Genomic DNA, 12,657 nt, shown 5'->3' with positions numbered 1-12,657 from the left:
CTCAATGATTCAAGATAAAAGAAAAATAAAAGAGAAGGAGAGGTAGAAGAGTGAGATAGAGATGAAAGAGATAAGGTGAAAAAGAGGAAGGGGAAAGCTCACATTTTTATATAGGTCCATAGGGAGGGCCCTGAAGGTGTAAGTGTTGCATCATGTTCCAAAGCATTTGGTTATTTTCTTCGGATATGCGGTTGCCCCGTAGGACATCATTTCTTAGCCCAGATAATTCAACACCTTGCCTTTGTTGCTCGGTGCTTATCCTTTGTACCTCGGTTTGCATCCATGCCCATCTTTCATTGTTGTCGTTATGGTCATGGGGCTCTTCTTCATGGTGCATGTGGGCACCCTCTTCGTCACCTTGATTATGTTCTTCATGTACCTGTAATCCATCACCAACATACAACAAATTTTCCCCCACCTCGGGGTTAGTCCGAGATGGGTTAGGAAGTAAAAATAAAAGTGGTATGCGAAGAAATGAAGATTTTTTTTTAGCCCCTGTAAATTTATTTTTTTAAATTCCACCCTTGAAAAATGAAGATTCTTCAGGATTGGCCCCTCACCTCAATGAGTCAGCAGAATCTCCTATGTGGCAGTGACGTGTCAATTTCTTTTTTTTTTTTTAATTTTTTTTTTCATGCCACGTGTGTAAATGAACGCCACGTGGCATTAATGATTTTTTTTAAAAAATTAAAAAAACCGAAAAAAATCAAAAATTTAATAAAAAAATTTAAAAAAAATGGAAAAATTAATAATGATTAAAAAAATCTGGAAAAATTAAAAATAAAATTTTAAAAATATATATAATTTTAAAAAACGTGAAATTTAAAAACGAAAAAAATCTTAAAAAATTAAAACAAAACCTGGAAATTTTATGAAAAAAATTAAAAATTCTGGAAAAATTAATAAAAATAAAAAATGATTAAAAAAATATGGTAAAAAGAAAAATAATAAAAAATATGGAAAAGATTAATATATATTAAAATTTTCTAAAAATTAATATATTTAGAAAAAAAATTAAATTTTAAGATTTTTTTCAATTCCGATAAAATTATAAAATTCTGGAAAAAATTCATATTTTTATTTTCAAAAGTAAGAAGTTTTATTTAAATCTTTTCCATAATTTTTTTTCGAAAAGTTAGTTTTTTTAAATATGATTAATCTTTTTTTGAAAATTTTGTTTTTTTAAATATGATATTCTGGAGAAAAATATTCGAAAATTTCAATATATATTCGAAAAAAATATTCAAAAATTTTTGAATATTTTTTTCCAGATTTTCCTTTTATTTTTCCCGAATTTTTTCATTATTATTGTTTTTGGGTCAATAGTGTTTTTTTCATTATTTTTCTTTTTACCAGATTTTTTTAATCTTTTTTTTTTTTATTATTTTTTCCAGAATTTTAAAAAAAAATTTATAAAATTTCCAGGTTTTGTTTTAATTTTTTAAGATTTTTTTTTTTTAAATTTCACGTTTTTTAAAATTATATATATTTTTGAAATTATATTTATAATTTTTCCAGATTTTTTTAAAAAAAAAAAAATCATAAATGCCACGTGGCATGAAAAAAATTAAAAAAAAGAAAAAGAAATTGACATATCACTGCCACGTAGGAGATTCTGCTGAGTCATTGGGGTGAGGGGCCAATCCTGAAGAATCTTCATTTTTCAAGGGTGGAATCTAATTTTTTTTTTTTACAGGGGCTAAAACCAAAAGTGCACTATATTACAGGGGCCAAAAACACTATTAACCCTATCCTGGGCAAGCAAAAGACAAGCAACTATTGCTATGTCTACAGCAGAAGCAGAATACATTTCAGCTGCAAGTTGTTGTACACAACTACTTTGGATGAAACATCAGTTGGAAGACTATCAGATTAATGCTAACAGTATTCCCATCTTTTGTGATAATACTGCTGCTATTTGTTTGTCAAAGAATCCAATTCTACATTCTAGAGCCAAGCATATTGAAATCAAACACCATTTTATCAGAGATTATGTTCAAAAAGGAATTTTAGATATTCAATTCATTGATACTGAACATCAATGGGCTGATATATTTACAAAACCTTTATCTGTTGAAAGATTTGATTTTATTAAGAAAAATTTGAACATGCACTTTGTGTCTGATTGAAAAATTGCTTGCCTCTGAATAAGAAGTTCAGTTCTGAAGTCTATTCAGAAGCATCTGGTCCATCAGAAGCTCTTAACTGAGGTTCTGAGGAAAATGTGCTTCTGAAGATGACGTCAGCACTAAAACTTCAGAAGCGGTATTCCTTGCTTCTGATCAGCGAGGCTAGTGGGAACGTTGGCAGTTACTTTTTGTAACAGCTGTCCCATTACCCAAAGGTTAGTTTTCTGAAAAGTCTCTGACGTGGTCTATTTGTATTGGAGTATAACAAAAAGGGCAATGATGTTTTACTTGCTTTTAAATGTACTAACACGTGCCCCCAATTTGTCATTAATGCTTTGTTTGTTTGTCTCTTCTGAATTGCAAACGTTTTAATAAAAACACTTAAAACTAACACACACTACTCACTTCACAACAAACACTTTCTATTTTCTTCTCAAACCTCTGCGAAGTAAGCGCATTCACTCTCCCTCTCAAAACACCTTAGAACCCTAAAACTCCTTCGAATCAATGGCATCTTCAAGTTCTGCACCTGGTTCATCATCAAACGTACTACAAGGAGAAGCTCCTGCCTATGAGATAAAGGGAAGAACCATGTCCTTGGAGGAATGGGAATTAAGAATTCAATCAGAAAGTCCGGTCGACTTTGATTCTTTGGCCGCTCACAATTGTGATGTTGGCAAGTTCTACGAAAAGCAAGGCCTGGGAAGCTACTTCAACTTTCTGAATGGTCCAACTTATCAAACACTGGTTCGACATTTCTGGGTTAGAGCCAGCATCTACGACAGGCAAGCTGCCAAGATTGAAGAAGATGAAAAAGTTCTTCTCAATCCTGAACTCAAAGGGAAGTCCAGAAAGGAAATGGGCTTGGAAACTTTCTCCAAAACCCAGATAAGATCAAGCATCATGGGAATCCCTGTTTGGATCACTGAGGATGTTATTGCCTTCGTCCTCAGAAGACCAGCAGAAGGAGAACATGAGGCTGGGATTTCAAAGCCAAAGGACAGCCCCTGGAATGCTATTGTTAACAGAACTCTCTACAACAAGGTAAAGGACTGTGCCTATTCTGATATGAATGCCAAGACAAAGATTATGCTGAAGATTCAGAATGACAACCTACTACCAAAAGGTGGTGGTAATGATCAGCCCTCTCTGGAACATAAAATCCTTTTACACTTTGTCATAAAGGGTGTAGAGGCAAATGTTCTCAGATACATCTTCAGGCATATGGTTCATCAACTCAGGGAGAGCCAACGGAATAATAGGTGTTGCGTACCCTATGGGAGGCTACTATCTGAGATTTTCCATCAGGGAGGTATAATTGATTTGCTGAAGGAAGCTCATATCTTCACAGATGAACAGTTGGGAACTGTTAGAGGGAAGATTATCAATGGAGAGACTCTAAGGTCCATGCATCTGATTGATGCAAAAGATGTTAAGAAGCTACCCACTAATTTGAAGCCATCAGATGCCAAATCAGCCCTTATCCCAAACTTTCCTCCCATCTGTAAACAAGATCCTCTGGATGTTCAGATGAACTACATCAAGGGGAACTTTGAAAGAACAAAGGAGAAGATCAGCTTGAAGGATGTTCCTGACCAGATGTATGGTGGTGCATTGCATGTGGCCAAAGACAGAAAATCCAAGAAAAAGCTGATCACCAAGGAGGAATATCTTGCTGGTGATGCTTCTGAGAAGGGTGCTCAAAAGCACCAGAATGCTAAGAAGGAAAAACCAGCTATTTTCACCATTCAAGAAGAAGTGGAGGACTTGGATGAAGTCCCACTGATCAAGAAAAGGACAAGGAGTGCTCAAGAAACAGCAGAACAGCCTGCATCTGAACAAGCTGCTTCTGAAAAAGCTGCTTCTAAAAAACCTCTAAGTCCTAAGAAGAAAAGAGAAGCTTCTCTTCAGACCATTAAAAGGAAAAGATCTTCAATTTCAAGAAATCTGAAGACAGCTTAAGGACGCAGTTAGCAAATGATGGAAGAGGTTCAAGAAAACTGGGATGAAGACTCAAGTCCTAAGAAAGCAAAGAGGACTACTAATATTGAGCCTGTAGTCTTGCCCAGATTTGAAGCTTCTGAAACTCAACTGAAAGAAGCTGATGAATATGCTAAAGCTAAGATACAGGAGAAGAAACAGATGAGGAAGCAGTATGAGAAGGGAAGGGATGAGCGTCTCAAGGCTGCAGGGTATAAGCCAAAACCGGATGTAGTTGCTTTAATTTCTGAGTTAAAGCAAGAAACTATCAAGGATGGAGCAGCTTTGCTATCTCAAGCCCTGAAGAACAAGCAAGCTTCAGGAGCCACATCATCAGATCCTTCTACAAAAGCTCCAGAAGCACCTCATTCAGAACCTCATTCTTTAGGTAATTCATCTAAAGCTCCATCTAATACTCAGATTCCTACCCTTCCTATTCCACCTTCTTCACTCTCATCATCATCAACAGAATCAGATGAACCAAACTTAAGCCAAGACATAGACAAACTTCTCAATACCAAACCCACCAAACTAACAGATTTTGGAACCTTTGACTTTGAACAAACTCAAATTGATTTTTCTAAGAACAGAATTAAAATCTGTGAGAAATTTAATTTGCCTGCTTCTCATCCTCTGTACCCAGTTATTCCAGAAGCTGTTAGCATACAACACCCTGAACCTACACAAGAACCTAACCAAACAAACTCACAAAATGACCAAACTCCACAAAGAGCCTCTGAAGTAGTTTCAGAAGCAACTACTTCAGAAATCCCCCAACAACAAGAATCCTCAACCCTCCACAACCTAGAAAAACATCTAGGTGGTGAAATGCAACCTACACCTCAAAAGGCCTCTAAGACAGTCCCTGAAAAGACTATTTTGGAAAACCAACAATCAGAAACTCAAACAGAACCCCAAACCATCCCTGAGCAAACTGTCAGGAACAAACTGTTTCTGAACAAGTTGCTTCTGACCAAGAGCTTGGTGCTTCTGAACAGTCTGTTCATGAACATCATGACTCTGACCAACAACAAACAGCCTCTGACCATCAAACAACAGAACAACAACAACCAGCATCACCTTCTATAATAGACTTAACCTCTGACCAACCCTCCACATCTCATACAACTCAAACTGAACCCTCACCCATTCCTGACAATATCCTAGAGTCTGAGTATATAGATGAACAGCTAATCAGGCTTAGTGATGAGATTCAGACACTGATTCTTCGCAGAACAGTTCATGTACCTCCTATTCACTATCTTGATCAGTGGATGAATCTGAAGAAGAGTTTTGATGAGCTGCTGGATCAGCTAAGCACTAAGTGTGTCTCATCTCACTCTGAAATGCTGAAAAGGATGTTGGATGATATGCATGAAGCAGCTAAAGTGAAAGAGCTGAATTATGTGCCTCTGCTTGACATCACTCCTTTCTATCCAGAAGAAGAGTACATCACAAGGGCAGCCAGAATTCATGCTGGGTTTAAAAGAAGAATGAGAGAAAAGGATGAGCTACTTCAGAAGAAGGATGAGCAAATTAAGTATCTCTTGGAACAGATGTATAAGCAAGCCCAACCTTAGTTGCACACCCGACATTCTTTGCTTGTTTTAATTTTTGCTCTAAGTTGTTAGTAGCTTTGCCTTTGTATCTTAACTTATCTATATAAATGTTATCATTGTTTCTAAATCTTATGTTTTACAAGCTTTAACTCTGATAATATTTGCTGTTTTTAATGTTGTCTACTCTGATACATTGTATTTTTTAAAGGTTTATATGTTTATATGCTCTGCTACTCTTTCTTTTGTTTTTTATTCTTTTTGTTGATGACAAAAGGGGGAGTAAATGTATAGTATTCTAAGGCACTGAGCCCCACTATAACCACTTCAAAACTTTTTAAATACTTCTGATATTATTTATTATTTTTCATGAGTATTTTATTGAAATTTAATTAATGAGAATAGAACTATTAATGAGAATAGAACTCAGGGGGAGCTTACAAACCTCACCTTAAAGATCTATTGGACTCAGGGGGAGCTTACAAACCTCTATCCCAGTAGTCAACTTATTAATTAGATTAACAACAATTGAACATTTTAAATACTATTGTTTGTCATCATCAAAAAGGGGGAGATTGTTGGAACAAAATGTGTTTCACAATGAACCTTAATAAGTTTTGATGATAACAAGGTATTAAAAATTGTCAATTGGTTATTACTAATAATTGTTCAAGTGTACAGGACCAAATGCTAGTCAAGTAATTTCAATAGGTCTTGGAAGAACAATGGAAAGAAAAAGAAATTCTAAGCATCTGAAGAAAACTGTGTCTGAAGCTAGAGTGCTTCTGAAGCTGAAGTGCTTCTGAAGTGATGACGTCATCAGAAGCAGAAGCTCATCAGAAGCAGAAGGTCATCAGAAGCAAGGTTTTCATCAGAAGCGAAATCATCACTAGAAGCTACATTTAATCCGTATATTCAAACTGAAGATCCAAAGTAGCTGTTTCTCAATTCAATCTTATCTAAGAAGAACGAAGAATTGAAAGGGAGGTATTAACGGTCTTTTGGATAACACTGAGCATTTTTCCTTCATTAACAGAGTTGACAAAGTACAAGTGTACAACCACTATCTCCACTACTCTGTTTTTGTCCACGCTACAAGACAAAACAACAGCTATGCCTGCAGAATGTGTACCCTCAAGATGGGAATGAATTTGAAGCTTATTCTTCAAATGAGTACACCCAAATCAGGCAAAGAATTACTGGTGGATGATCAAAGAATTTCAAACGACTCTTTAGACGTGCTGATTATCTCAACGTCTCTTTCACGCCTCTATATAAAGGAGTGAAGACTTGAAGATTGTAGATAGAGATATACAAGTTCAAAAGCGCCAAAACTCTGTCAAATTGATTCTACAAAGCACACTGAATTTCTGCACTGATTTGATACATCTTAGAAATTCAAAGTCTAGAGTCTTTATTGTATTGTATTGAGAACACCACTGATTGTATATCAAGTGTTCAAGTCAAACTCAATTCTCTGTATTTTTGTTTGATTAGAAGTCTCTTGCCTGCGTGCTTGAGCATCAGAAGTCTCTTGCCTGTGTGCTTGAGCATTAGAAGTCTCTTGCTTAGTGCTTGAGCATTGGAAGACTCTTGTGTGTGTGCTTGAGCATTTTTTGTGAAGTCTCATACTTTGAAAGTATTGAGCATTTGTAATCTTTGTGATTATAGTGAAATCTCCTTGGAAGTGCAAGGGGGACTGGACTACTTCCGTGTTGTGGAAGGAACCAGGATAACTGCTTGTGTCTTTGTCTTTCTTTTCTCTGCTCTATTCTTTTCCGCTGCATATCTAATTCTGATCATTTCATCAGAAGCACTCACAAACTGCTTCTGAAGGTTTATCAGAAGAAGAATTTTTAAGAGAGAAAAAGAAAACACAATTCAACCCCCCCCCCTCTTGTGTTTTTCTCACCTTCATTTTCAAATGTTGGGATTCTTCTTCTAATATTATTCAATTGCCTAACATTTCTTTATGTCATGAAGGAAATAAAGAGAATGAAGAAACTTTTTCTCAACAGGTGGAAGAAAATTATGAGATTTGGAACGATTATCATGTCCATAAATCAAAAGTGGATGAAGAGAAAACAAATTCTTCCAATAAAAGTGAAGAGCCCTCTAAAGTTAAAGTTATATGTGATGGATTCCATAGATTTGTTTTTGACCCAGGAGGTATTCAAGCTATAAATTCGAGGTCGAATTGTCTTGAAGAGGGAGAGTATGATGTGATCCTAATATTCTCTCTCTTGAAAAGAATAATAAAGTCATTGTGGAATAAAAGAACCAAATTAATTTTGGGTTCAAAGTCTTATTTTCGTAGGTCATGATATGTCTGTCTTGTTTTGGCTATATCTGGAGCTCTGGATGTCCGTTTGAGGTGATCTTTAACTTGTTGGAAAGCTTACAAAATTCTCTACATTTCATCTGTTTGAGTCAAGAGCAAATTTGGAATATTTAATGGTGCATAATGAGCTGTAAGTAGAAGACGTGGTTAAAGTATGTTAGCTGAAGAATTAAAGGTGGTGTTTGTGGAAATGTAACGTCTAGCCATAATAAGCATTTACAAATCAATGTGCAAATGAATATGTAACCTTCTCATGCATTGATCAGCCACCAACTTTAAAGATCCAATTAAATTGTAACCTCTTTTGTAATAACTAGCCACCTAGGAGTTATAACACTAATTATGTTATGATTGTAAGCATTTCAGCATCCAAGCCTATTTCCTATATAAAGGGGGCGAAAATAATGAAGGGACAAGTAGAATTTTGATAAAAAAAATACACTTTGTGTGTTGTGAAGCTTTGCTTCTTTTTGGTTCTGGATTGAACCATGCATTGATCTTATCAAGAAACCACGTTTCTTGTGGCGATCCTCTACCAAATTAAACATCTTCCTTGGATTGGGAACTTGTTTGGTTATCATTTCTGTCTATTTCCACCATTCTTCACTTTTTATTATTGTATTTTATCCAACATTCACAAAAATACAAAACTAAAATTTCAACCTATTTTAGTTTTGTATTTTTGTGAATGTTGGATAAAATACAATAATAAAAAGTGAAGAATGGTGGAAATAGACAGAAATGATAACCAAACAAGTTCCCAATCCAAGGAAGATGTTTAATTTGGTAGAGGATCGCCACAAGAAACGTGGTTTCTTGATAAGATCAATGCATGGTTCAATCCAGAACCAAAAAGAAGCAAAGCTTCACAACACACAAAGTGTATTTTTTTTATCAAAATTCTACTTGTCCCTTCATTATTTTCGCCCCCTTTATATAGGAAATAGGCTTGGATGTTGAAATGCTTACAATCATAACATAATTAGTGTTATAACTCCTAGGTGGCTAGTTATTACAAAAGAGGTTACAATTTAATTGGATCTTTAAAGTTGGTGGCTGATCAATGCATGAGAAGGTTACATATTCATTTGCACCTTGATTTGTAAATGCTTATTATGGCTAGACGTTACATTTCCACAAACACCACCTTTAATTCTTCAGCTAACATACTTTAACCACGTCTTCTACTTACAGCTCATTCTGCACCATTAAATATTCCGAATTTGCTCTTGACTCAAACAGATGAAATGTAGAGAATTTTGTAAGCTTTCCAACAAGTTAAAGATCACCTCAAACGGACATCCAGAGCTCCAGATATAGCCAAAACAAGACAGACATATCATGACCTACGAAAATAAGACTTTGAACCCAAAATTAATTTAGTTCTTTTATTCCACAATGACTTTATTATTCTTTTCAAGAGAGGGAATATTAGGATCACATCAAATAGTTTGACATAGTGTTCATAATTGCAGGAAACAAAGCATCAGAGATGCTGGTAAGGATGTGCAGAAAAACACCAATGACGAAATCAGCAGAAAAAATGAGGAAAGAAAAGGTAAGGTGTAACGCCCTAGTCGTTAATTTAATTATTTTGGATTTATGTGGAGTCTTTTTATGATTTTAAAATAATATTTGTGGATTTTATGATGTGTTATATTTTATTATATAGTTTATTTTAATAATAATTAGAATAAGTGAGAATTAGTATTAATTGGAGTTTTGGGGGTTATGTTAGAATTTATTAGAATTAAGGGGGAGTAAATAAAATAAAGAGAAGTTAAGAAAGAAAGAAAGAGTCAGAATACGTTTTACATGAAAACTGTCAGTTTTAGGAGAAAAACCAAGAGCAAGGGAGAGGAGCCTAGGACCGATTTTGCTGTGCATTTTTTCTGCAATTCTAAGGTAAGGGTGAGGTTTACCGCAATTGTATAGGTTCTGAATTCTGATTTTGTTCTTAACAGGTTTATGAGAGAATTGGGAGAAGTTAGGTTTTGTTAAATTAATGGGTTTTGAGAGTAGGATTGTTATATTGATGTTAGAAATGGGTTCTGAGTGCATATAACCTTTCATTGCATATCTGTAAACTGATTTGGGGAGTGAATTGGAGGAAAATGGGATTTTTGGGAAAAACCTGTATTCTGCTCGTACAGAAGTTCATCGCTCGCCTCGCGAATAGCATTTGCTCGCGAAGGCGAGTGAGCAACTTCATGGCTCGCCTCGCGAGTGAGACAACTTGTAACACCCCATTCCCAAATATAAATTTATTTAATAAAATAAACACACATCAGAGTAATAATTCCAAATGGGCATGTCACACTTCATTTTCATAACTCTTAAATAGAAATGTAAAACTATTTAATAAACCTTCATCAATAATGTCATTAATCTGCAGCGGAATATTTATATTTAAGCAACAACGTTAACCGTTTAAACTTCCAAAAACATCTTGGCATAAAAAGCCTCAACCAAAATAATCCAACAAATATAGGGCTACAACAGCATTATCCAAAATTTGATACATAGGAATGAAAGAAAATAATAAAATCCCATCCCACGTATCAGAGCCCTAGACACTTTGAGCCACCACCTACTACTCAGGATCACCTGCAAGTTACCCATAGGAAGGGAAACATTTCCAAGCAGAAGGGGTGAGATTCTCAATCAATAAAAATAATATAGAAAAACATCAATTGAAAATCTAACACCTTACAATATCAAAGATTATTCAATAAGCATAGTTATTTCATAATCAACAACAATCATCCATAATAGAATCCAAATCAACAAAATGCAACCCATGTTATGACACGACATCCCCATCTAATACTCCTCAATAAATGCAATTATGCATGTGGTACCATAATTCAGGGCCGTGACCCACACCGCTGTCGAATCGTTAAATCATTCTCAACATGACCTAAGTCCTCACCGCTCCACACCGTTTTGAACAACTAGTGTTCCACCGCTTTGAACGACGAGGCGTTCCAGAGCCGAAGCTCTTCCACTTGATGTTTATGCAACTACCCAACCTGTTCATTCACCTAGTTCACACTTCTCAACATCTCCAAAATTAATAGAAATCAACCAAATCATTCATCATTGTGTTTAAGTAGGATCAGGTACCTATACAAGAGTTATACAAGCTGAAAGAAACACTTAAAAATACTTAAAAGGGTCTCCTAGTGCACGAGGCAAAGTTCAAAAAGAGGCTGGCTATGGCTCAGCTCGCTTAAGCGAAGGGTAGCTCACTTAAGCAACCAGCTACAGGAAGTTTGAGGTTTTGCTCGCTTACAGCACGCTCGCGGGTTCGCTCAAGCGAACACAATGTCGTATCTAAACAGGTTCTTCGCTTATGGGTCGCTCACGGGTCGCTCAAGCGACCTGGCTACTTCAATTTCTGGGCAGCGATCTTGATCGCTCGCTTAAGCGATGGGATGTTCGCTTAAGCGACCACTCATCTGAGCAGGGTAAAAGTTACGATTTTCAGACTTCTCCTCACTCCAAAAACCCAATTTTAATCCCCTGATCACCCAAAACGTTTTCCAGAAATTGTTTACAAGTCTTATACACAACTAAGCATCAAAAGGAACATAACATATGCATTAACAACAACATCAATTCAACTCATTCCAACTATCATACACAACTTTCTCAATTCAATCAACCGATCCTAATTTCATTCCAAATTCAGAACATAGCAACATTCTAGATTAAGTAATCATACAGAATACCAAATTACAACCTATTAAACATGATTCTTCCACTTTTCTTTTAAAATCAGTCTCATACCCTAATTTCTCAATTTATTTTCAAGAACTATTCTTTTAGGTTAATTTTTCAGAAATTATATATTAAGATCATTGAAAGATAATCCCACCCTTACCTTAGTTTTGCAGAAATAAGACAGCAAGGATCGGTTCTAGGCTCTTCCCTCTTGTTCTTGCTCCTCTTCTCCCTTTTCTCTCCAAAGCTAGTTTCTTACGTAAAAACGTTTTTGACTGTTTTTCTTTCTTTCTTAACTTCTTTCTCAACTCCCTTCAATTCTATTAATTCCCCTTAATTTTAATAAATTCTAATTAACTCCCTAATTTCTAAAATTATATTAATTTCCACTTATTTTAATTATTATTATAATAAACTATATAATAAAATGCACACATCAATTAAATCACCAAAAATCATATAACATCACTTATGAGACTCTAAACAAATCAAAATAAAATAAAATAATAACTAGGGCGTTACAACTCTCCCCAACTTAGAGGATTTCATCCTCGAAATCTTACCTCAAACAAACAACTCAGGGTACGTCTCTTGCATCTTACTCTCCAACTCCCAAGTTAGACTTTCGCCAGTTGCTCCACCCCAAACAACTCTTACAAGAGGTATCTCTTTGCCTCTCAAAGACTTCACCTTTCGATCATCAATCCTCAAAGGTAAGGTCTCCACCGTCAGGTTATCTCTAACTTGCACATCATCTCTTGGAATAACATGCGAAGGATCCGGTACATACTTCCGCAACTGCGACACATGGAACACGTCATGCAAATTCGAAAGATGAGGGGGTAAACCCACCCTATAAGCCACTGTTCCAACTCTCTCAGATATCTGATATCGGCCAATAAACTCTGGAGTCAACTTCTTAGAT

The sequence above is a fragment of the Medicago truncatula genome, chromosome 6, assembly GCF_003473485.1.
Source record: "Medicago truncatula cultivar Jemalong A17 chromosome 6, MtrunA17r5.0-ANR, whole genome shotgun sequence".
Taxonomy (NCBI): domain Eukaryota; kingdom Viridiplantae; phylum Streptophyta; class Magnoliopsida; order Fabales; family Fabaceae; genus Medicago; species Medicago truncatula.
This window is presented reverse-complemented; position numbering follows the sequence as displayed.